Here is a 27421-nt window from a genome sequence, read left to right as displayed (position 1 = left end):
ATAGGTGGCAACATTATTTTTAGAGATATTGGAACTTTAAGAGATGGAACTGAGTTGGAGAAAGTAGGCTGGTAAGGGTGTGCCTTTGAGGGCTTTGCTTTGTTAATACTCCCTTGCTCCCTTAATACCTACTGCTCACCATAAGTTGACCAGCTTCTTTCTTATTCACTCCCACTGCCAATCAACTATGACTAACCAGAGCCCCAAACAATGGACCCAAGAACTATGGATGAGAATCTTAGAAACTAGGAGCCACAATAAATCATTCCTCCCTTAGGTGACTTCTGTCATGTGTTTGTCACAGAAAGGAGAAAAATAGTTAACATTAGTACCTTAAAAAGGTTATATCACAGTTGCTATTTTTTTTCAGTGTAAGGACCAAATTCCAAAAGCACATTGGCTGCAATGAATAAAAATTGTGTACACAGACTTCATTTGTCCCCATTGTTTTTCCACATTTCCAGACCTTGTTCTGTTCACTTTGCTCCTGTACAAGCCTCGCCTAATGAAGTTCCCAGGATGTCACTCACCTGTGACATCTTTATACTCACACAATGTCTGCAGCAGCCCACACTAAGGCAGGCCAAATTTTTACATACAACCACCAACCACTGAAAGAACTCCACTAGCGCAGGTCACGTTCCAAAAAAAGAAATGGCTAAGGTGATACAAATCCCATCACCACTGCTAGTCTGCTAGTTCTAGAGAAATTTTTCTCTGATAAGAATTTCCTAAACAAACCCCAAGACACAGAATTTGAAAGATCAATCAAAAAATTCAATAATTCAAGGATTTTTAAAAAGATCAAAATACCTCAAAGAAATTAAAGAGTATAAAAATAAATTCTTGAGTGAAGGCCATAAAAACACAAATACATTGCTTAACAAAATGTTGAGCACAATCAAGGATTTGAAAATTAAATTCATTAAAGACAAAGAAATACTGAAAAAATTCAGTAGAACTAGAAATAAAGACAGGATTTAAAAACTTCAATAACCTAATTAGAAAATACAGGGGTAAGCCTTACCAATAAAATGGATATAGTAGAAGGTATAGTACAAGAACTTGAAGACAAAGTAGAAGGATTAAACCACTCTAACCAAGAAAACAAAGCAAATTTAAAGAAAATGCCTAAAAGTCATGTGTGGAAATTTGAAGACATCAAGAAAAAACTATGAATCTTAGGCAGAGAAGATAAATCCTATGTCAATGGCATAGACCAGATCTTCCAGTAGGATCAATAGAAAAATAACTTGACAAAATTAAGGAATGATGTATCTATACAGATATCCAAGAAGCACATGGAATACCAAAGAGGCAGGACCAGAGGATGGGGGTGGATAAACAAACAAAAAACTCCCCACAAGCACATTATAGTTAAAGTCAGATATAAATTAAAAGCTATTAAGAGTAAGAGATGACTTATGAACACAAACTTTAAAAGGGAAAGAACCTAAAGAAATGTTTTCTAAGTTCTAAAAGAGCTTGCAAAATTATCTGTCATAGTTGAAGGACAAAGACAAGAATTTCTATGATATAAGCAGGCTAAAATCATTCATGTCGACTAAATCACCCTCACAGAGATTACTGGAAGGAATAATTCAGACTGAGGAAAGAATAAGATAACCTTGATGAGATAGAAAAACAAATGAAAATTACTGAAACAGAAACTAAGACTAAGAACACAGAAGCTAAAGCAAAACAACAAAATGACAGTGTCTTAGTTACTGTTCTCTTGATGTGACATGACACCATGACCAAGCAACTCAAAGAAACCTTACAGTGGGGTTTGCTTACAGTTTCTAAGAGTTAGTCTATTGTCGTCATGGCAGGAAGCAGTCAGGTGTGGCTAGGGAGCAGTATCTGGTGGCTTAATTTCTGATTCACAGGTACAAGGTCACCTTAGCTAACTGCAGAGAATGATTCAACAATCCCTTTGCTCCTGTATCCTTTGTGTCTCTAAATCTAGAACCACAAGGCTAACACTGCTATGTTCTGCTGACTGCTTAGGCTGAACTTGCTCCTCGCCTTGGATTATGTTTGGTTTATCTAAGTTGGATTTGTTGTTGTTCTTTAGGAACAGGTAATTTCTTAGGCCTTTCTTTTTACAAATTACAGAATTAACTGAGTGGAGTCTCAACTTGAGTACACCATTCACTCACTTTATTCTATTTCTCTTTGTCTCTTTTAGCACAAACTCAGGCTACAACATTAAATTTCCTGGCGTTCCTTTTCTCCTCAAGTGATATTTGGTATTTCTTTTTGCCTGCTTCCTCATTTTCATTTCAGACCTGTGTAAAAGTGATGACTAATAACCACAGGACAAAGTCGATATTAGGTAGTCTTGAAATCTCTTCTGCCGAAGAGATCAGTCCAAAACTCTTGAATTTAGTCTCCATCATATTCTTAGGACAAGGAGCCACATTTCTTGCGAAATTATCACAAGAGTGATCTCTAGCCCAGTTGCTAACATTCTTCCTGTAAAATTACTACCTTCAAAGGCATTACTAGAATGTTACATTAATTTCTATTTACAGTGTTCAATTACTTTCCTAGGATAAAGTCTGAAAGCCTTTCAAATTCCTTCAAAACACAGCCTGGTCAGGCCTGCCATGTCAATATGCCACTCCACAGTGCCAATTTCTGTTTTAGTTGTTGTTAAGTTTCTTTGAAGATACATCATGACAAAGGCAACTTACAAAAGAAAGAGTTTATTGGGACTCACAGTTTCAAAGGGTAAATCCATGACCATCATAGCAGGGACTATGGCAGGTAGACATAGCACTGGATCAGTAGCTGAAAACTTACATCTGATCAACAAACTGCAGGAAAGAGAGAGAGGGGAGGGAGAGAGAGAGAGAGAGAGAGACCCTCCCCCATTGATGGCTCCATTAGTCATCAATGGGAGAGGGTCCAGCCCATGGTCGGTGATGCCATTCCTGAACTGGTTGTCTTGGGTTCTATAAGAAAGTACACGGAGCAAGTCAAAATAAATAGATAGATAGATAGATAGATAGATAGATAGATAGATAGATAGATAGATAGACAGATAATAAACTTAAAAGAAAAAGTCAAGCCAGGTCAGCAAGCAGCATCCTTCCATCACCTCTGAATCAGCTCCTGCCTCCAGGATCCTGCCTTGTTTGAGTTCCTGTGATGAACAGCAAAGCTGAAGTGTAAGCCTAATAAACCCTTTCCTCCTCAGCTTGCTGTTTGATCATGGTGTTTTGTTTCATCAATAGAAACTAAGACACTAGGTGATGTATATTTATGACCTATCAGTTCAACTTATTAAAATTTATTCTAAAACATTTATAAGTAAATGTACATATTTGGTATGCTGGAGGAACTTAGGAGAATAGGTTTTAGGGAAGGAATGGGAGAACCTGCATTATTCTGTTTCTATATTACTTTTTCTCCATATTTTATGGTTTATAGTAAGGATAAAGAAACAGTTAAATGAACAATTAAATACACAGTTTCCTGTAAGAAAATGAATATTGAAATCTATTATTTGTTTTCCAGGACATAAAGGAAGGACAGTGGATATTTAAAAAAAAAAAAAAAAAAAAAAAAAAAAAAAAAAGCAGGAACATCATGAACTCAGAGTGGCCCAGCACTAGGAGGTGCATAATGAATGGGGTGGGCTTGCATAGCTCTTTAAACAGAATGAAATTTGGAAGCCAAATCTCCTCAAAACACCAATGGCACATCTACCCATAAATAAAGCTTTATGTACAGCAATACATGTAATCAAATCTAATAAATAAATGCCATTTTAAATTGTAGTTTTTGAAAGAAGTTATTCAAACTGTCATTTAAATAATCTTCTCTTTCCTCTCCCAAAGACTCAAATACACAAGGGACAATAATAACTCAACTTCACTTATAGTGGCCATGGAGAGTTTCTTTTACTAAAAAGCTTTGAAAAATTCTGTGTCTTTTAAGGTAGATAAATGTAGACTTGATGTTACCAGACACTAAGCACATTGTTATCATTGATGGTTCCTATATTCAGCAGGAAAATGTACCTTTTCAGTTGGATGCATTTAAATTGTGGACAAACAGCTGTGACATGAATTCTAGAAGAAAAGAGAAAAATAAAACAATCACTCTTCATTTCTCTATTTGACATATTTTTAATGTTATTCTAGAAACCTCAAACCTTGTATGTCATGTGATGTATATAGAAGTAGTTCTTAGTAGTAAAAAGAAATAAAAGTAAAATCATGGAAAGATTATTTTTGAAAGAATTTTTTTGTCAAAGTAATTTTTTAACTAGTGTTGAAAAGTGTGTTTCCTTTCTCTTGGACATTCTAAGAATTGACTCTTTAGTGTGATAGAATGACTAGTAATGAGCTACACTCCTGGCCTTTTGTGTAATAATGGAAAACCACAGGAAGCTGTGTATTACAGAAGACATTTTATACTCTAGATTCCTTAAATATAGACATTCTGAAATATTAAGGAGGCTTACAACTCACAGGATTGAAGTCTTGGTATATTATTTACTTGTTCATTTGTCTTATTTGCCTGGTCAATATCAACATATTAACTTCTATCCACATTTGGTAGTATAATAGCTTGTTATTATATAAGCAAATAAAATGCCTTTGATTAATAAACCCAGGTTTATTGTGCCATTTGTATATTTAGGCAGGGAGTCCTGAAAGAATTTAAAACCAAGAAGATGGTGATGCATTTGGGAAAACAGGAAACAAAAAAAGGGGGGGGGCATAGAAAATGATCAGCTCACTAGAAAAGGCAAGGAGAAAATAGGGGATGATGGTGAAATAGTGATGTATTTATCACTTTGATTTTGAAATCAACATCCCTTAACACTACTTTTCATTCTATTTCAGTTTTCTCACCTGTAAAATGAATATAATAAAAAGAATTTGTTGTTATTGTTAAGAATTAAATTAAGTTTTTGTTAAAATGTTGCCATTTATAGTGTGAGCCCTTGGTAATAATAACATTAAATATCATAGTCATCATCATCATCATCATCATCATAATTATCATCATCATCATCATTATTTCTACACATCTCTGAATTTTCTCAGTCACTGAAAAGAAATTCTGACACATTGAAACACTTTCCTGTGTAGTGTATTTATCTCCATATTTCCTGGAGTAATCAATATGAAATGAGCTTGTACTTTAAAGTAGATTAATTTTAAAGATTCAGAAGGAAAACAAAAATAATATTTTTATTTTTTATCCCACTCTAAATCCATCTAAACTCAAATGAAGTCTACATTTTGGTTCTTCTCTGTTCATTATTCTTATCATTATTATTTTAGTAAAAATGAATACATTGCTTTGCTCTTTCTCTTAGAAGCTACTAAAACACCCAACTTATCATTAGGCTGTGAAAAAAATTTAAGTGAAAAGGAAAAGTGTCTCCTGAATTTCTCATTAATTTTAAAATAAACAAACTAGGGAACAATGAAACAAACAAGAAGAGCTCTTTCCTGCATGGTGCTCGATGCTCCTACTGATTTTGAAGGAAAAGTAAGAGCCCACAACTCCATGTATCCTTTCAACATTCCTAGGATATAAGCAATGGCTATGTAAATCATGTGCACTAAGCATTAAGTATTAAAAAAAAGAAAGCAAAATTATCTTGTTTTTTAAACATGTTCGGCCTCCTCTTCTATAACTTTAAAATAGAAATGTCATCCTTCTCCCAAGAAATTCTGCCTCCTTTGACATCAGAGCTGCCTGAGCTTGTGCAGCTCCTGGGACCTTTTCCTGGTCACCTCTGGTGACCTCTGCTTGAGGTCTTGGCTCTGAACTCCAGACAGAATTTTCCAGAGCAAAAATGAGGCCGCATAGCTCCTCTGCTCTGCACCTTCCCTGTCAGGGATAATTAGGCAAGGACTAAAAAGGATGAGCATGCGAAGTGCCTTTTGGACAGGGTGCCCCACCTGAGTGCCCTCAGACATGGTGATTCTCCCAGCAGAGTCCTGTTCCCCACACCCACAGGAACAGTTCTGTTGACAATTTTCCAGAGAAATATTCTGTCATTTTTCTCTGAGTCCTCCGTTCAAAAAACCACTTTCCAGGCTCAGAAAATCATAAGCAGGAAAATGCAATTTTGTATTGAGTTTTAGAACCTACAACCTGAATTTTATCAAGATCTGTTATGCAGGCTCAAGGACAAGTTTATCATTCATTCCACCGCCCAAAGCAATAGAACTCTGGTTTGGAAACAAAGCAATTAAGGCACCAAAACATCCACCACCACATTCTTTTTTTTTCCTTTTTCTTTTTTTTTTTTTTTTAAAGTCTGCTGCATTGCCTGCGTCAAATTATCCCATTTCTGTTTCTCCTTTTGTGTTTCCTGGGGGCTGATCTTTAATCGGGCATTTGAAGTTGGGAGGTGATGAAGAGAGGCACTCTGGGCTTTTTGACCCCTCCCACCAAAAATGCCGGATGGGCTCCTTATGTTTCTTACTCTTGTGAACTAGGAAATTTTGATGTCTCAGGCATAGGGTGTGTGTGTGAGGGGGTCTCTTTCCCACATTTTTTATAAATGGTCTGAAACTACTTAAGATTTTTTTGCATACACAAAAGCATGAAACAATATGCTGTTTGGGAAGTTGATTTACTGGGGTAACTGTAGCCACATTAGTTTGTCAGTTAGCAAAAAGGAAAGCCTCCAAATATCTTAAGGTACAATGAGTGATTACTGGAGCTGAACCCGAGTGAGTTACATTGTAGTTAGAAGACGCAGAATTTATCCAAACTATAGAGAAAGCAAACAGTAACAAACCTGAAGAACACACAGCTGGATGCTCTCCCTGGTCTCTTCCATGTCTGTGAATAAAAATATGATCTGTGCTTGCAGGCATTCCTCCATCTTGCATGACTTTAACCCAGAGTGGTTCACTCTCATGGCCTTGAACTGTTGACTGGTTAAGTTACCATGAGAAAAGAATTTACCAAAGCCAGGCTTAGTACCCAGTGCTGACATCAACAGAGCCATGGAGCTCCTTTGTTGCGTTCTAGTGCTAGGGCTCGGACCGGGAACACGCTCAATGGAATTTTTACTTTGGGGGAAGGACAAGACTTGTTACAATGATGGGGATTAAAAGTGAGAAAGACGGCCGGACGGTGGTGGTGCATGCCATTAATCCCAGCACTCGGGAGGCAGAGCCAGGCAGATCTCTGTGACTTCAAGACCAGTCTGGTCTTACAGAGTGAGATCCAGGACAGGCACCAAAACTACACAGAGAGACCCTGTCTCGAAAAAACAAAAACAAAAAACAAGAGAGAGAGAGAGAGAGAGAGAGAGAGAGAGAGAGAGAGAGAGAGAGAGAGAGAGAAAGGATAAATTACAGACAGACAGATGTGAGGTAATGAGAGAAGATAGATACAAAAAAAGCCTAGAACAGGATAAAGACAGAGACAAAAAAAAAAAGAGGCACTCTGGGTCTTTTACCACTTAGAAGTGTGACACATGTCAAAATGACATTGTTTGCTTATAAGTGGAGATCAACATGCCTAATGTGCTAGTGATTCAGAATCCATAAATAGTGCACAAGTAAGTAATATGGACATTGAAACTTGATAAGCATCATGAGACATAATGTCAATTATATTCTGTGGTGAAATAATCTAACTACACATTGCTGTATTCTACAGTATATTATTTATTCTTCTATGTTTAAAAATGTGACAAAATTTTCCAACATTATCTCGTCTTCTAAAATATTTAATGTAGAGTCTGCTTAGCAAAAGTAACTTGCTGTCACTTTTTATTTTATTATTATTATTGCTGTTATTATTTATGTATTTTAAAGATTGAATGGATTTAAATATGAATGCCCCCCATAGGCTCATATGTTTGAATGTTTGGTCAACAGTTGGTGGAACTCTGTGGGAAGGATTAGGAGGTGTGGCCTTGTTGGAAGACAAGTGTGTCACTGGGGGTGGGCTCTGAAGTCTCAAAACCTCACAAGTTTCCTGCATAGTGTTCCCTCTCTTCCTCAAACTTGTGGATCAGATGTGAGCTCTCAGCTACTGCTCCAGCTCAGTGCCTTCCTGTCACAGTGTTCCCTGCCAAATGAAATTGTGAAGAAGCCCCCAATTAAATGCTTTATTTTATGTTACTTTGGTCATGGTGTCTCCTCAAAGAAATAGAGAGTAAATAAAAGAAATATTTATAATTTTATTTTGGGTATGAGTGTTTTGCCTGAATATAAGTATGTATCACATGTTCTTGCCTGATGCCTTAAGGTTAGAAGAGGGCATTAGATTCCTTGAAACTGGAGTTGCAGATGGTTGTGAACCAGGATGTGTGTAATGGGACCAAACCAGGATCCTTCACAAATGAAATAAGTGCTCTTAGCCACTGGCCATCTTTCTAGCTCCACTAAGACTATTTTTTTTGTGAAGCAGTTGTATGTGATAGGAGAAGTTCAAGATCCCAGTGGACATGAGTACATTCATGTGGGATTCTGTTTATTATTAAAGAAAAACATTAAAAATTGATTTTATTGAGCTCTTTGTTAGGTAGTCTTTTGTGTTCATTCACTATTGCTCAGCCTTTCAGTAGTCAAATCACACAAAAGAATGTAGATTCCAAGGTGCAGCCTAAGCAGTCCTAGGTGCTGTTTTCTATTTTACCATAAGAACTACAGCAGTCGCCATCATCATCATGCAAAACACATGTACAATAAAACAATTGTTTTGTAAATAGGGATTTCCAAATGAAAGGACAGTAGGTAAAATCTCAGTTAAGTGTTGAATGATATTTTAAGAAGAAAAAGCAAGAGAATCTCCAGGCAAGCTTTATATGTCAGAATACAAATAAAGTATCATACAATAGTTAAATCTTTTAAGAAATGCCCTGTCGCAGGGAGCACCTTTCAAACAAACTCTACAGGAAGCCAGGGCCAAGTCCTGCATCTCCAAGGTAGCATCCTCCCTTGTTTGCATTCACTGAGAGCTATAAAGACACCATGGGTTGTGCTATTTTGACGGAAGTCGTATTTGTTGTGCCCAGATCGCGACCCCCAGAGAGACCACCAAGGACGAGCAAGCCGGAATGCAAAAGCAAAGTATAATCGTGGATATCCAAATGCAATACAAGCCTAGGCAGGGACTTGTCCAACAGATCCAATGCAGTGGAAGCTGGAGGAAGTGCAAAAAAGCTGTCTGCAAGCTCAGCTTTTAAAAGGAAAAGTCACAAGGTTACATCATTTAGGGGTGCTAGTATGGATACGATTCTGATTGGCTCGCTTCTAGGGACTTCTAGAAATTACTTCTAAGGGAGTGGTTGCCCGCCACCATTTCTCATTGGCTGCCCTCAGGTGGGGGCATTTCTGTGGTCAGTTACCCTGGAAACCAGGGAGAAGACATTCCATAGTCTGGCAGGCATTACCTCATGACTATCTTGTGACTCTGTACTTTTACACTTCCTGGTTTCTGGAATCTGAACTGACTGGTTTCAGTAACTAATGGCCTATTCCTAAAAGGAGAAATCTTAGGCCTTAGTTTTAGGGTGAAAGCATTTTGGTCTTATTTCTAAGATGGCTCATTTTGGTCTCACAGTATTTAATTCAACTATAGATGTTATGTAATTCTCTAGATCACAGCTTTATTCTGAAGACTATAACTCTACTTTTCTTCGACTAGGACTTTTCAGAGTGACATCCCAGACCAAGCATTCATTTAACAAGCAGGTTAATAATTCAGCCATCTAGGTCCTACCGAGATTATCAGGAGGGTACCTGGCAGTCTGCATTCTTAACAATCCCCAGACCGTGTGTTAGGTTTAACTAAATGTTTTTAATTATTGGCTTGTGGCTCTATCCTGATTAGTCAATCAGTAAACCTGACTAAGTCTATAACTCTTATGCACACCAGTTGAACATTTTTTTCTTCCAGAGGCTCTGGCTCCTTGCACACCACAATTAACAATTTGTTTTTATGCTTACAGGACAAAATTTCTTTGAAGCTATTTTAATATTCTTTCCCATGAGTCTCTCTAAGAGTAATGACCAACATATGATTATTTTATACAGTCATCAAATTTCAAACCTGTATCATTTCCACATTTTTCACAAATGTGTACATATACAAGGAAAAATCAATAGACTCATATTTTTTTAATAAAATTTCTCAAGTAGCTTCCTCATGTCTAACAGTTTTAGCTTTAATCTCTAGATTTCTGCTGAGGTATATATTCAGGTATTTTGTGCTGTTTTTTGCAAATGTCATAAGCCAAACCATTTTGAGTCTGTCATGTGTTATAAACATTATAAGCAGCCAAAATTTGTGGAAGACTACAACAAAATGGTAAAATTATATTAATTTGGCTGTACCTCCTGTTTCTTTTATAAAATATAGAAATAAAAATAAATTCTCTAACATGTAAGTTTGTAAGACCTTGTGGGTCCACCCTATGTAAAGAACAGAGCTTGCAGATAATCATCCAAGCAAGTTGTTGCTGGCTTCAGTAATTACATGTGATAAACTATTGTTAAAATATCTAAACATGATTTTAAATGTGCTAAAAATAGTAAGATAGACCCTTTAATGCTAAATTAAGCTTCCTACACACATTATAAGAAATAACCTAAGACTATATGGCTCTAATTCTATCACATGGCCATGCTGTAGTGACCAAAGCAGTAAATTATCCTTGCTGCCTGTGATCAGGTATACTCTGCTGCAGTCTGTACACTAATCCTGACTTGTTCTTTATCAACCTCAGCAAGGCTTCCTGAATTATTATTCTACACATTTCCAGGGTCGGGAAGCTCTGGTGGCCTAGATGTCATACATAGAGTTTATTTCTGCTTGGGATCCTGGTTAAAATGCTTTTCTATTCAAAGATTGACATGGTTTCCGGTACTCTCTGCTACCCTGTGATGCATTTAGGAAAGGTTCACTTTGATTATATCAGGGCTAATATTCCTATGGCAAAGCCATGATACACAGAACATACATAGTAGAAATCAAGTTGCAGCCTGCACTCTATGTGATTACTTATGTTTAAATTCTGGCAGATGTTTAATAGGTTCAATAAGCGATAACTCAAATACTCTATATTATATTTAAAACAGTACTGAGGAACTCAGTAAAATGTCAATTTCCCCCTGATTTGTTTCCCTATTGCGTGTTGTTTTCTATGAGATCATTAATTTTCTTGCTTCACCATGTTGTCCTCATCAGTCCACATTTATGTGCCTTAATTCTCTCAGATGCAGTTCTGGATGGGTTGAAACTCAATCTGACTTGCCCAAAGGCATCAGGAGACCCAAATCCTGACAGGAAGCCAGAAAGATGGACCAGCCATCCATTTGTTAATGTGTCACACTCGAATTACACATGGCTGGCTGCAAAATTAAATTGCTCTTTCAGGATATCAACAGAGACATAGATACAGCATTATGGCTTCATGTTCCCATTGTTTTCAGATCACAAAACGCTTTACTTGTATACCATTGCTAAATTGTGTTCACTGAAAGTGCAGATTGAAAAGGGTATTGATTGCAGCTTTCCGAAGCCTGAAGTGGTTCTGTGATTTCAGAATCAAACAGTTAGAAGGAAAAAGTGTATGTTTCTAGCCTTGGCACCTGGAACTCCTGGAACCCTGCAAGGACAAGGGCTGATAATGAGATGATGTTATGAAACTTCCTGGTAGAGATGGTTGCAGCTGTGCCCATTTTCCTCTTCCTGAAGGGCTGTATCAGGCTTAATAATTCTCCTGTAAAAATACTCATGTCCTCCATCTATGTTTGCATCTCCAGCAGAGCAGCTGCTCTCCACACAGTTTTTGAATGAGTAGAAAGCAGTGGTCCAACACATCATTGATAACAGATAAACACCAAAAGATTCCATGATTCAAAGTCTCTATAGTTTGACTTGAATAAAATCCCTCAAAATATGTACTTCGAATCCTAAACTGCAATGTGATGTTACTGAATCTTAAGAATATTGAGATACAAGTAGGGTATAGGGATTAAGACCTCCAAGTGAGGTCTGCTGTCTGCTAAGATCTCAGGCAGATATGGATAAAAAGAGAGAAAGTATTCGCTAGCTAGCAGGATCATCCTCAGCAGACATCCAGTCCTCTGGCACCTTGATGTCAGGTTTCTCAGCCATCAGTTCATGATAAATGTATGTGGTTTAGGCCATGTTGCCAACTGCAATTTTATAGAGCAGCTCAAACAAGGATAAAACAGATAAAGGAAACACAGATGACGTTGCTTTAAAAAAAAAAAAAAAAAAAAAAAAAAAAAAAAAAAAAACTAAGGTATTTAAATTGCTTTGGGAGGATGTCACAAAACCATGGAAATAAATGCATACTACCCACATGAGATCACCTAAAGATTATTTATTCAAAGTTTCATAGAGCAAGAGAATCAGTCCTCATAACTTACATTCATTAGAGACTGCTGTGGATATCGCTCTATATGCTGTGGATGTTTTGCTCTGATTGATTAATAAAGTACTGATTGGCCAGTAGCCAGGTATGAAGTATAGGTAGGACAAAGAGAGAGGAAAATACTGACAATAGGAAGACTGAGTCAGGAGTCACCAGCCAGACACAAAGAAACAAGATGTAAAGATACCGGTAAGCCATGAGCCATGTGACAACTTATAGATTAATAGAAATGGGTTAATTTAAGATATAAGAACTAGATAGCAAGAAGCCTGCCATGGCCATACAGTTCATGAGTAATGTAAGTCTCTGTGTGTTTACTTGGGTCTGAGCAGCTGCAGCAACTTGGTGGATACAGGAAAACTATTAGTTACAAGGGACTCTAATGCTGATAGAGATTTTTGTAGGAACCGACAGTCAGCTCTGTCCTGCCAGCTGGCTCCCAAATAACCACACAGAGACTTAATATTAATTATAAATGCTAGACTGATAACTTAGGCTTGTTACTAACTAGCTTTTGCATCTTAAATTAACTAACATTTTATCTGTGTTCTACCGCATACCTCTGTACCTTATCTAAGTATGGTATGTTCATCTCCTGGTTCATCTGCATTTCACTTGTGACTCTTGTAACTCTGCCCTTCTTCCCAGCATCTTCCTAGTTTGCTTCTCCTACCCAATTTCTTTTTGTCCAACTATAGGCCAGTCAACTCTTCATTAACAATGAGAGCAACACATTTTTACAATGAACAAAAAGATTATTCCACAGCACTCTAAGCCATGTAGAAGATTGAAAATGTTTTGTGTGAAAAGTTATAGAGGAGATATCAGAATATGTTCAAGAGTAATGAAATGGAAGCTAGTTGAAGCTTGAATACTTGGCTAAGAGAGAAGATTTGAATTTTCTCTAATTAGTCCTGTATATGAAATGGTGCCACATATTTTCACTATATATAGAGGGATATAAATATTTCTAGAAATAAATGAGATGAATCTGTACACATATGCTTTAGTGAGTACAGAACTAATATATTTGGCTGCAGAGCACATCATGAAGGCAGATCTCCCAGGAAGAACGGTAGAAGAGTTCACAAAGAGTAATGAGTATAAAGTAGTATGACTCGGGAAGCTTTCACAGAACACACAGATGTAACATAACCAGTCAAAGTGACCTGGTCAGTGAAAGCAGACATGGAAGCAGGCTATCTGGTCTGAACAATGTGGACAGAAGCATACAGTGGGAAATGAGATTCATGTTTTCCAGCGAGTTCTTTTAAGGTAGAATGATAGCACAAACAACAAAGAGAATGAAAATGGAGAAATAGCATACAGACTATGAATGTTATGAAGTTTATCAAATAAGGGAATGAATTTGGCTTAGGACAATATTATATTTTACTTGGGTTGCTGGTTTTTAAAAATGGCATCAGGAAGAAACACCATTAGGCCAATGAGTATTTGTTCAGTGTATTTAAAGTTGGAAAACAAGTGAAGGATATAGTTGAAATACCTCTCAGCAAAATGATATTTTATGCCAAAAATGCACTCCTTCCAAGGGAAAGATCATTGGAGAGAAAGTCAAGAATGTCATGTAATAAGCTATGACTGCACACAAAGAGAAGAGAAATAGGAATTGGTACAAATTCCTAAAATCAGAACAAGGTATCCATATATCTCCATGCCACAGAATCTTGGGAAAGTCTATAAAGATGGTGAGAGGAAGAACTTGTTATTGGCTGTTACATAACCAAGACACAGCTCTATGAAAGGCGCTGAACAATTGTCCTGTTAAAATGTTTAGTATGTTCTTATGTTAGCTGAAAAACTAAAGGACTCTACTTTATACCCTGAATGAAGTTTATCCTTATATGAAAAGTTTGAGCTTTTGCTTATAGGAAAATCAAATACAAATAAAATGAGGTCTGGCTGTGAATATAAAATTCAAGATGATAAATTATTTATACATAATTAAAATGAACAAATCAAGTGAGAAGTGATCGTTCACACATACCTAGTAAATAAATAGCAGGTTATGTGGGAACACAGGAAAACATATTATAAAAACAAATGCTATTCAAACCAGTAGCAATTGACTTAAGTCCTTTGTAAATATTTAATTACTGATGTCAGAGAAATTTCACATAAATTTTATCAAAACAGAGTAGGGTATAATTATGAAATGTATAAAATGCAGAGTAATTATATATTTGAAAGAAATGGTAGCATGTATTTTCTAAAGATTGTTTCACACACCATTTGTTTGTTTGTCTGTCTTGAGGAAGGGTCTCCTAAACCCCAGGCAGGCCTTATACCCATTATTAAGCCGAGAATGACCTTGATTTCTTGATCTTCCTGACATTACTTCCTAACTGCTGGGATTATAGACATAGCTCCCCATACCAGCTCAAATACCTTTTGTAAAATAATATAAATTTACATTGAATCTCTGGCAATTATCTTGTTAAATCCATGTGAATTTTTTACTTCTTTCACTAAAAGTCTTCAAAAAGACTTTAAAAGTATTCTTTACAATAGACAGCATGTCTCTCTTAGAGTCTTCATTAACTTCAGTGAGAAGTCTGTAGATTTCACTTATTACACCAAAAGCATAATTAGAACATCAGAAAATGCATCACAAGAGCAAATTATTCCTCTCATGGGAAGGAAAGTTAGTGGCCCAAAGTATAGGAAATGTCATTAGAAAACCTGTTAATATATATTATAACAAAAAAAAATGAATAAACATCAAGAAAGAAAAGAATGAAATCAGTCACTAACCAACCGACTTTTGGAATAACATTTTTAGGATTAAATTATGTTTAATTGTTATTAGCAATCTTCATGCAAACTAAAAAATTAAGGGACACTTAAGTATAAAATCTCAGAGTATTCAAATAATGCCTATTTACTTTATGAAATTGTTATAATCTATCTATACATTTTAAGATGAAAATATACTAACTTTAATAAAGAAGACCAACTAAAGAAAACCATGTAGAAAATAATACTATACCAATAAATTATTATGAAACCTATGTATAGGGAATAGAAAAAAAGTCTCACATAGACAGGTCTCAAACTTTACATGGTAGCTCACTTACTATTACTTGGGGACAGGAAAAGAAAGAGGTAGGAAGTGATATTCTCATTTTAAATTATTGTATTTTTCTGTCCTATTGCCATGATAAAACACTATGACCAAAACAACTCTTAAAAAGTAACATCTAATAGGAGGCTTGCTTACAGGTTCAGAAGATTAATCTGGGGAGATAGAGACAGAGATAGAGAGACATGGCCATGGATGGGCTTTGCATTTTTTTAAATTAATTTATTTTTATTTTATGTGTATTGATGTTTTGCAATGGGTGTCAGGTCCCCTGGAACTAGAATTACAGATGGTTATGAGCTGGCCTGTGGGTGCTGGGAATTGAACCCTCTGGAAAAGCAGTCAGTGTTCTTTTTTTGGTTTTTTGAGACAGGGTTTCTCTATGTAGCTTTGCGCCTTTCCTGGAGCTCACTTGGTAGCCCAGGCTGGCCTTGAACTCACAGAGATCTGCCTGGCTCTGCCTCCCGAGTGCGGGATTAAAGGCGTGTGCCACCAATGCCCGGCGCAGTCAGTGTTCTTAACCACTGAGTTATCTCTCCAGCTTCAAATTGTGGTGGTTATTTATTTATTTATTTATTTATTTATTTATTTAGTCATTCATTCATTCATTTTTACATGATGGGCTTTGAAGTTGCAAATGCAGCAAACTTTCTTCAACAAGGCCACATCTCCTAACCCTTTCCAGAAAGTTACAGTAACTGGGGACCAAGCATCCAAACATATGAGCCTTTGAGGGCCATTAATATTCAAACAACCACACTATGTCTACAGATCTCCAAGAAGATAACACCAGTATCCCTGGCTAAACTCTGTTCATTTTTCTCTAGGCAGTACATGGTACTGGCCCAGATGCTCAGTAAATTCCAATTTTGTGTATGTACTATATTTTCATTATTTATTCATCAGTTGATGAATTTCCAGGAGTAGTATTGCTTTGCATTCCTATTTTTGGCTCTCAGGTTTAGTCTTAAGTATTTTATTTATTGGATCATTTTTGGTTATTATGAATGGGATTATATCTCTGATTTCTCATTCAGCATATTTATCTTTAAAAGGCTATTGATTTTGTGCATTAATTTTATATTCTGTAACTTCAATGAAAATGTTTATCAGCTTTAAGAGTTTTTTGATAAAGCATGTAGGGTCTTATGTATAGAATCATATCATCCTCAATAAAGGTAATTAGATTTTTTCCTTTCCCACTTATTTTCTTACCAGTTGTCTTTTTGTTTTATTGTTCTAGATGGGATTTCAGGTACTGTATGGAATAAAAGTTCAAAGACTTCCCTCAAGTATCTCTTGTGAAGCTGGCTTAGCGGTAACAAATATTTTCCACCTATTGGCCCCAAAAGGCTGAAAAGCTAGTCAAAAACTGGGCAAGGGGGCATTTGTCAGAAGCATGTAGCTGCCTGACCCCATAGGGACAGGGAAGAACCATGTTAGCTGGGCTGGTCCATGTCAACTTTTAGCAAGTCTGGAGCTCACAGTCATCTGGAACAGTGGAGTCAGCGACTGAAACCTGGAGGTGACTGCCAGCTGAGAAGAAATCTGTTGAGACAAATTTAAACTAGGAACAGAAGTTAAAATTTATGAACTTATTTGGAACCCTTAGGTCCATACCCTTAGTAATGGGAAAAGCAGTAGTCCCAAGACCAGGAGAGAGGAAAAATACCATCTTTAGGAATACTTATCTGGGGTCCTTTCAACCTCTGTGAAGTGGGTCTAGGTTTTTATGACTCTTTTGATCCTTTGAGGCCTACTTACAAAATGACATAAAAGTTTTAGATACATTAGTATTACCAATCTGCACTGAAGACAAAGCAGGTAATGGGTATCTTGTAAAACACAGAAGTGGACTCATACCGTTGAGTCCCAACAAGTTACATTTAAATATGACATCTAAAACAAATCCAAAATATTGAGCTTGTGACTGAACAGTAAGTAGTCATTGCTCTACCAGCTCATCAGGACTCCTAAATGTTAAGCTCTGAACCATAGAACAGGAGAGTAATCTGAAACTTATCTCATTTTGGACTCATATCTGAACCTTTATGACTTACTTAAACTTTTATATCTTAGAACATTTTCCTAAAAGTGAGCTAACAAGAAAGCTATAGCCTTGTATGAGGATCTGGTTGATGTTGCCATGCTGACAAAGTTAGAGCTAGCCTGGCCATCAGTACTGTCAGAGATCTGAGAAGGATAAACTATATCTGAGTGCAGACCAAGAAGCTTCCAATCCTATAAATTACAGGGACCAAACCCTACCCAGGTCTCCATAGCATTGGAGGCACCAGTCAGAACAGCATCAATCTTCTTCCGCCATCAGGTCCATAAGGCAGAGTATTTTTTCTGTGTAAAAGGGACATGGAAGACTGACCTTGAACAAGCAAAAGGGTGCAATCAATTCTAGTGTCCTACTGCTCATCCACAGTCTGGGCTGGGTCCTGGCAGCAGGTGTTTCACTGGGGCATCTTGCCTTGTGGTCAGCGTTGTCATATTTCAGGCAGAGACATTGTGGTGCCTCGTACGTAATCAACTTTGGAGACCTTGGGTCAATGCTAGGATCTGGAAGCCTGTCTGATATAGTAAGCTTTTAGATCAATATTTAAATGCCATATTCTGCAGATTTCTGAAGTATGAGGGCTGTCCAGGTATATCTGAATAGATAAACTTTGTTTCTTATTACTTGTTTCAAGCTCAACCCTAAAAACATATGCAAGGGACTCAGTAAATGAGTAAACTTACATCAGTACTTACTTACCCTGTCTACAATTAAAAAAACTTGATTACTTATGACTGACTATTTATGTTCTCTAGCAGTCTACAAAAGTAGCCTAAAAACAATGCTTTTAAGTTGAAGCTCTTCTAGCATCAAATACATGTTCACTAAAGAAACCAAAACAAAATATCATTATACAACATTCTTAAGCCTGAATGTACCTTGGGTAAGAAGAAACATTTTTTAAGCCATTGGTTTTTAACTATAAAAACTGTTCTTAAAAGACTGATATCTCTCAAATGTCTTCCACCACTGCAACTAGACTCTTTTTGGAACTCTAGTCCTGCCATACATTTGCAAACCTCAGCTGTTTCCTGATTCCTTTATATTACAAAGTTTAGCTGCCAGAGCAAGGTATATTCCTGTGTATAAAAGCATTGATGTGCAGCTTTAATATTATTAAACATATGTTGCCATCTATTTAAATTCTCTAGAAACTTGCTGTTGAACACTTGGTAAAGACATAAGTATTAGGTGTTAACCCGAGTAGATCTTTATAACCTTAGTAAAAGATGGCTGCCAGCCACATGACTGCCTATGAGGTCACCAGCCAAGATGGAGGGAGCCACGTGGTTGCTGTTTAAAGCTCATTTTTCTAAACAATAATTACTTGTACACATACACACAGTTGGATCCAAGTTACACACATACATACATACAGTTAAAGCTTGCTTTCATTTTCAAGTCACATGCCTGTATACATACACACATAAGCAGTTTGCAGAATCATTAGCCATTTTTAAGATGAAAACCAATAAGAATTAACTTTCAAATTCAGTATTTGCAGGTATAAGAAACCATAACAAACAGTTTACATCACATCTTCTCTGACCTTCTACAACCTTCCATGTACCCTCAGTCTGTTCCTTTGATCCCTCAGACATTTACTCTAGACAAATTTCAGTTTTTTCTCTTCCTTTAAAACAGAAACTCTTACCAAAGTCATTCTTGTGATTTCCCTCAGTACTCTAGAATATATTGTAAAGTTACAATATTTTAAACAAGAACAGAAATACATGCATACACCATAACAAGAATAACTCAATTTGCATCAGCACTGTACCACAGACAAACTGTTGGTGACATTCCATTCTTGGAGCCAGACCTTGATCAGGTTTTAGCCCCGGGGCAGGTCTTGGGAGCCCCACCCAACAGCATGGAAGAGGAGGACGGGGAAAGCGGGGGAAAGCATGCACCATGGAGACAAAAGATTGCTGTTAACCTCAGACCCTCAAGTACACGAGAACGGCAGACTGAAAGTGACTCCATGCCCTGGCTGGGCCCACAGACCTGTAGGCCACTCCTCAGCTGTGACCCTGGAGGGGCAGGTAGTTCTCCACCAGCCCCCACACTGAGCTCCTTGAGGCTCCTGCTGGCTCCTGCCAGCTCTGCCCCATGTCCACACAGGAGCCCAGCTAGAACCTGCCAGCCATATCTGGGCCCCACAGTGCTCACAGCCCGCTCTAGCACAAAGCCATGCCTAGTTCCCATGCAGCCAAGCCTCTACTCCATAGCTTTTTGAGCAAGCTGGGGCCCCAAACCCACTGCATCTAGGCCCCGTGATACTCACAGGCCGCCTAGCCCTCTCAGCGGCGCCCGGGGTCCCTGAAGTAGCAGCTGTGCAGCCGCTGCCTGCTGGACTCATTGCAAGTTTTCTGCTGCCTGCTGCCTGTGCTCTGGTCAGAGAGAGCAAGGAAGCAATGTTAGGTTAGTCTGTGCCAGTTCAACCACCGAAGGGGTCTCCATCCCTTCGGCTGGCAATCCGGCCCACAAGTCCCAATGCATACACAAGCTCAGGCATAAAACACTCACACATGTGGCCACAGTTCTCACACAATTATACATTTATGAAGGTATAACAAATAACACTGACGAACAAGATAGGCAGACAAAAAGTAAGAACAAGGGCCCTACAGATGGTCTAGGCAGACGAGAGTCCGGAGAGGGAGCCTCGATAATGCCAAAGACCTACGGATGGGACAGGGAGAATTCAACAGAGTCTCCCGATCCCCAGACGGATCCCTCACAGGTGTCCAAACAGACGGACCCCTCTTGGGTGTCCTATGACGAGGGGGGGGACCTGTGAGGACCCCAGTGTCCTGATGAGGGGTTGGAATGTCTGTCTTCCAACTCCTCCAGGGTCACCTTACAGGCGCGTCCGCCAACGTTAGCCTGTCAGATTCAACCGCCGGCTTCGGAAGAAAATGAAAGTAAAAGGAAAGCAGAGACAAGAAAATGGAGCGCTCTTACCGATCGGTGCAGATGGACCTCCGGAGCTCTTAGGTGTCCCGGCGGGGGGTCTCTGGGGATCCCGGAGAGCCCCCAAATGTTGTGCCCAGATCGTGACCCCCAGAGAGACCACCAAAGACGAGCATGCCGGAATGCAAAAGCAAGGTTTAATTCTGGATATCCAAAAGCAATACAAGCCTAGGCAGGGACTTCGTCCAATACATCCAACGCAGTAGAGGCTGGAGGAAGCGCCCACCTGTCTGCAAGCTCAGCTTTTAAAGGGAAAAGTCACAAGGTTACATCATTTAGGGGTGCTAGTATGGATACAATTCTGATTGGCTCGCTTCTAGGGACTTCTAGAAATTACTTCTAAGGGAGTGGTTGCCCGCCACCATCTCTCATTGGCTGCCCTCAGGTGGGGGCATTTCTGTGGTCAGTTACCCTGGAAACCAGGGAGAGGACATTCCATAGTCTGGCAGGCATTACCTCGTGACTATCTTGTGACTCTGTACTTTTACACTTCCTGGTTTCTGGAATCTGAACTGACTGGTTTCAGTAACTAATGGCCTATTCCCAAAAGGAGAAATCTTAGGCCTTAATTTTAGGGTGAAAGCATTTTGGTCTTATTTCTAAGATGGCTCATTTTGGTCTCACAATACCACATTAAATATATAGATATATCATGCTCAGAATATATAATGTTATTTGTGTGTATATTTTCAGAGCTGACCATTTGATCGTGGTTAGCAAAAGTTGTGTGCTTTTCCTTGAGAAAGACTATCTCTTATTATCTCATCATGTAAACGTCTTTTTACAATTGTTTACAAATTGTTCAGCCACTATGGAAATAAATGAGGCAGTTTCTCAGAAAGCTGAAATTTGGTCTATAACAAGAACTACTTGTACCACTCGGGTATATATATACCCATCCTGATACACAGACAGAGAGAAAAAGCCTGGAACCGGTATGGTTATTTGCAACCTCAAAGTCTACACCCAGGGACATACCTCCTCTAACAAGGCCACACCTACTCCTACAAGGCTACAGCTCTTGATATTTACATAACAGTACATCAATTGGTGTCCAAGTGTTCAAGCATATGAGGATATAGGGGCATTGTTATTCAGGAAACCACACCACTCTAGAGACATTAAGACCTGGGGGAATGGATCCCATAAGTGAAGGGGACTATAATTTCATGCAATAGCCAACTTTATTCACAGCACCAGACAAATAATACTCTCAGGTTTAAGAGAAATCACATGAGTAAATTTTTCAAGCGCTCAAGTCTTATATAATCATAAAGATAAGCCACATATGGCAAAGACATGCTTTTCCATAGAGGCACATAAAGAACAGTTTTAACATTTAATTGAATAACAGTAAGAATCAATAATAAGTAATCTGAAGTAAACTCAGTCCTATATACTATACCTGGGAGGAGCATGAAAAGATATTTCAAGAACAAATATGTGTTTTTGAGGAAACGCAAACTGAGGTCACAACATTCTTGTCTTATTTTCTTGGAGTTTTCTCTCAAGCACTTAGAATCTCCTCACACAACTCCATTCTTGGACCATTTTCTGACATGAGACTATTACAAAAAGACAAAACCAATAAAAATGACGTGTTTTGGAGTCTAGCCCCAGCGGATACATGTAGAAAACAACTACACCCAGAGTACAGAGATAATTGTAGAAGAATGGTCAGAAGGACTGTAAGAGGGAGAGGATCAGGGAGTTTTCTGTAAAACAAAAAAGAGGGTATTTTTTTTTAAAGCTCAAAGCCTTCCCATACATTGTGGGGGTCATTCACATGTAAACCACTATAGGTTTATCAGTGTTCCTTTAACAGTTGCTAAGTTCATTCAGCAGAACAGTAGAGGAAGGCTATCCCCTAGGGCCCATCTTGGCCACATGAATAGTTTCTGGTTTGTGTTTCATTTCATGAAGAAGGCCTTAAATCCAAACCAAAGGTAGTTTGTTACAACTGTTCCATTTGTGCCACAATTGCACCAGTATATTTTGCAGGGAGGCCACAGTATTGTAGCTTGTGCGATTCATATCTTGGTGAAATTGAAGGCTGTTCTTCTCCTCTAGAAAATACACAAACTCAAGCACTTTAAATATTAGTTAGTAGGTGGGGGTAAGAATATGAGGAAAGGGGAACAATGACTCATGGCTGTGGGGAGTACAAATTGTTCAGACACTATGGAAATAAATGAGGCAGTTTCTCAAAAAGCTGAAATTTGGTCTATAACAAGAACTACTTGTACCACTCAGGTATATATATACCCATCCTGATACACAGGCAGAGAGAAAAAGCCTGGAACCGGTATGGTTATTTGCAACCTCAAAGTCTACACCCAGGGACATACCTCCTCTAACAAGGCCATACCTACTCCTACAAGGCTACAGCTCTTGATATTTACATAACAGTACATCAATTGGTGTCCAAGTGTTCAAGCATATGAGCATATAGGGGCATTGTTATTCAGGAAACCACACCACCTCTCCTGATCCCAGTTTTACTCAATTGCCTGTAGCTCTTTTTGTAACACAGGTCTCATGGGCTCTTCCCTGTCCAGTTTGTCATTTTCTTTGTTAACCTTTTTCAGCTCATTTTTGGGTGGTCATTGTGAGACCAAAATGAGCCATCTTAGAAATAAGACCAAAATGCTTTCACCCTAAAATTAAGGCCTAAGATTTCTCCTTTTGGGAATAGGCCATTAGTTACTGAAACCAGTCAGTTCAGATTCCAGAAACCAGGAAGTGTAAAAGTACAGAGTCACAAGATAGTCACGAGGTAATGCCTGCCAGACTATGGAATGTCCTCTCCCTGGTTTCCAGGGTAACTGACCACAGAAATGCCCCCACCTGAGGGCAGCCAATGAGAGATGGTGGCGGGCAACCACTCCCTTAGAAGTAATTTCTAGAAGTCCCTAGAAGCGAGCCAATCAGAATCGTATCCATACTAGCACCCCTAAATGATGTAACCTTGTGACTTTTCCCTTTAAAAGCTGAGCTTGCAGACAGGTGGGCGCTTCCTCCAGCCTCCACTGCGTTGGATGTATTGGACAAAGTCCCTGCCTAGGCTTGTATTGCTTTTGGATATCCAGAATTAAACCTTGCTTTTGCATTCCGGCATGCTCGTCTTTGGTGGTCTCTCTGGGGGTCATGATCTGGACACAACAGTCATGTTGCAAATTTAGGGGTATAGAATCTGATGTTATTAGGAGATGTGACCTCATAGCAAATTCCTTGATCCTTCAGCTCTTAAAATCTTCCCACCTCCTCTTCTATGTTCTTCTCTGAGTCTTAGGTTGAGGAGTAGTTTGTAGATATATCCACTGGTACTGATGCATGTAGCAGGAATCTTAAAAATTCTTATTAATAAAATCAAACCTGAGGCCAGTTATTGGGGTGAACACTGGAAGATCACAGAGACAGAACAAGCCACAGCTACCTCACCTTGCCAATTTCTCAGCTGGTCCTGTTTCCTCAGGTTGGAAGCATCTGAGTCTTCATCCAGAATGAATCTCAGCTGAACTGTGTTGCTTCAAAGCCTGAAAGCTTAACCAGCCATATGCTTAACCAGCCAAAATGCTTAACCAGGCAAAATGCTTCTAGTTTCTGGTCCTCACGCCTTATATATCTTTCTGCTTTCTGCCATCACTCCCTGGGATTAAAGGCTTGCTTTCTGGGATTAAAGGCATGTGTCACCATGCTTGGCTGTTTCCAATGTGACCTTGAACTCACAGAGATCCCAAGGGATTTCTATCTCTGGAATGCTAGGATTAAAGACGTGTGCTATCACTGCCTAACTAGTGGCTTTTCTGTTCTCTGACCCCAGATAAGTTTATTAAGGTACACAATATTTTGGGGAACACAATACCACCACATTTCCTCTCTTTTTGTCTAAAATTAAAGAAAGCTTATAACTAATACAAGAAAAACTATTCAATAAGTATATACAATATATACAGCCAAAATTACATTAATGATGTCTAGTCCATTAATATTTGACAGATTCAGATAAAAACTCCATTATATATATTAACAATGTCCAGTCCAGTTACATCTGATAAACTCAGACCAAAAAATTTTCATTACTTATCTTATTTAAAACAAGTAGTTCCTTTTTAAAAGTAGATTCCATAATCTCCCTTTTATCTTATCATATCTATATTCACTCTTTTTTTCTTTTCATAATAGATTCAGTAGTCTACCTTTTGTCATTTTTTATATATCTTCCCCCTTTTTCTTCAGTGTAGATTCAGTAATCTACCTATTTATCCTATTATTTCTTTACCTTTTTTCTCAGAGTAGATTCGATGATCTATCTCATATCTATATACTCTTTTTCTTTTTGCTTTCTAGGGGTGAAGATATCTTTAGGGAATCTTGAAAAGAAAATTTTTGGGTTAACCGTCAAGTCCTGTATCAGATCCACACTTCTGCATATTAGTTGGTTGTGGTTTTCTGTAGTGGCCTCTATCTATTAGGAAGGGAAGACTCCATGATGGTTGGTGAAGACTATACTTATTTGTAAGTAGTAGAAGGACAAATGTTTATAGACTATTGTTAGGAATATACTGGTTTAGTACATAGGTGGTTGTAGATTCTCTTCTAATAACCATGATTTCACTAGCATTGAGTATTTATCTAGGTTTCCAATGCCAAGCATGATCTCCCTTTTCTCTAGAGAGCCTTAAGTCCAATTAGAGAGCTATTAATTACCACCAAAATATATGTGCCAATATTATTGTACCTATAGGGTTATTGTACCATGCTGATCTATTGTTGCTTATAGATATCATATTTGGATATCACTATTGGTTGCCTTCTTCCTTTGAAATCTTTCAGGGCCAGGAATGTAAGGGAGAGAGCATTCAGGTCAGTTCCAGCTCAGATGTCTTTGAACCCTAATTCTGAAGTGCATGTTGTCTTCAACAATAGAAACTTACCTTCCAAGTCAGGGGAGTGCAAAGGGCAGCAACAATAGGCTGTATGTCTTGGCAGTCTACTATACAGCCATGGCCAGTAACTAACAAGAGAGTTTGTCATCTCTGTTATTATTTTGTAAGGTGGTTGTGGCTGGAGTTTTCTCTCCAGGTTCTGCCAAGCCCTGGCAGTCCCTTAGCCCACTTATTAAATAAACATACAGACACTTATATTATTTAAACTGCTTGGCTATTAGCTCAGGCCTATCATTGTCTAGCTCTTATTCTTATATTTAGCCCATTTCTATTAATCTATACTTTGTCACATGGCTCGTGGCTTACTGGTACCTTACATCTTTCTTGTCCTGATGGCGGCTGCATGCAGTCTCTCCCTCTCCTTCCTGTTCCCTCAATTTTCTTCTCTGATAGTCCCACCTATACTTCCTGTCTGGCTATTGGCCAATCAGTGTTTTATTTATACGGAGCGATATCCACAGCAGGTGATCTTTGGCTTTTGGGGGATTATCCCAAGATGAAAACCCAGATAACACTTTATTAAAACTGTATATGTACATTAATATGCTTAATTATGTGTACTCTAGGGAGTTTTGATGAATAATGAGTAGTTTGATTCCTTGGGGCTTTTTCAGCTATCCATATTGGTATTTTACCTGCCTCCCTTTCTCCTATATTTACCTTCCTTTCTTTTTACTAAGGAGCACCCCCTTTTCTTATTTTTGTGATCACTTTACTTGGACCCTGCTGTCCTCCTCTCTATTAATACTTAACCTCTTACACTGGCAATGGTCCCATTTTATTTTCCTGGCTTCTGTAGTAAACGCAGACTATCTAATCATGTCTGAAGACTTGGAACTCAGAACTTCCAATGAGAGAGAACTTTGGTAACGCTTGTCTTTCTGAGTCTAAATTATCACACTCAATCTGAGTTCCATCCACTTACCTGCAATGTTCCTGGTTTCATCTTTCTTTCACACTGTATGATATTCCATAATGTAAACTTACCATATCTTCTTACACATTCATTAGGACATTTAGGTTTTTTCCATTTCCTAACTATTATGAGCAGAGAAGCAATGATCATAGTTTGCCAGTATCTCTAGTGTATGTGTTGAGTCCTTTGAGCATGTGTCAACAAGTTGTGTATCTGGGTCATATGATAGAATCTCCTCCACCTCTTCTTGATTTTTTTTCCCTCATTGATCATTGACATTCTGACTGGAGTAACAGTGGCACTCTTTAACTTCAGTGTAACTGTTGGGAGATAAGCCAACAAGGATGCTATGCTGTGTACTTAGGTTTTAATTACTAGCTGTAGATGTGGAAATGATGTAGTGTGGGTAAGATTGGACATAAATGGAGTTTCAATTTGGAGAAGAAAATAATTTGAAGTGGGAAAATATTCTGGAGGGGTAAGTTTGGATGTTGTTAGGAGTCAAATATTTTTCAGATTGTTTAAATTATGGAAAGCTATAATTAATAAGTAAAAGAAGGAGGAGATAGAGATTGGAGAAGAAGGAAAGGCATTAGAATGAAAAGAGAAATAAATAAGGTGCTGGTAGAACGAAGAATGACTCACAGTAGACTTGGAGGAAAGCATACTTAACAAATCTAAAATCTAATAGTAATATACAAGAAAAGCAGAGTCATCACGAGATGTGCAAAAGTTGAAATGAAGTAATAGAAAATAAGAAACAAAAAGAAAACTTATGGATGTGTGAGTTTCTGGAACAAGTATACTGAGTTTAAAGTGAACTTCTTACATCCCTCCAGCTTGAGCAGGCTCCATTTGCTGTTTGTGGGACTGGCTTGGGATAGTCTATTTGTTTATGCTGCATCTATGTTTTACAAATCTCAAAAGAATACTTATGTGGCTAGGGTTAGTTATTTTATTATTATCCCTTAGAAGCATGTTTATTTTCTAATGAAAGATGGAAAGG

This window comes from Peromyscus leucopus, chromosome 2 (genome assembly GCF_004664715.2).
Source record: "Peromyscus leucopus breed LL Stock chromosome 2, UCI_PerLeu_2.1, whole genome shotgun sequence".
NCBI lineage: Eukaryota > Metazoa > Chordata > Mammalia > Rodentia > Cricetidae > Peromyscus > Peromyscus leucopus.
Note: the sequence above shows the minus strand (reverse complement) of the source record.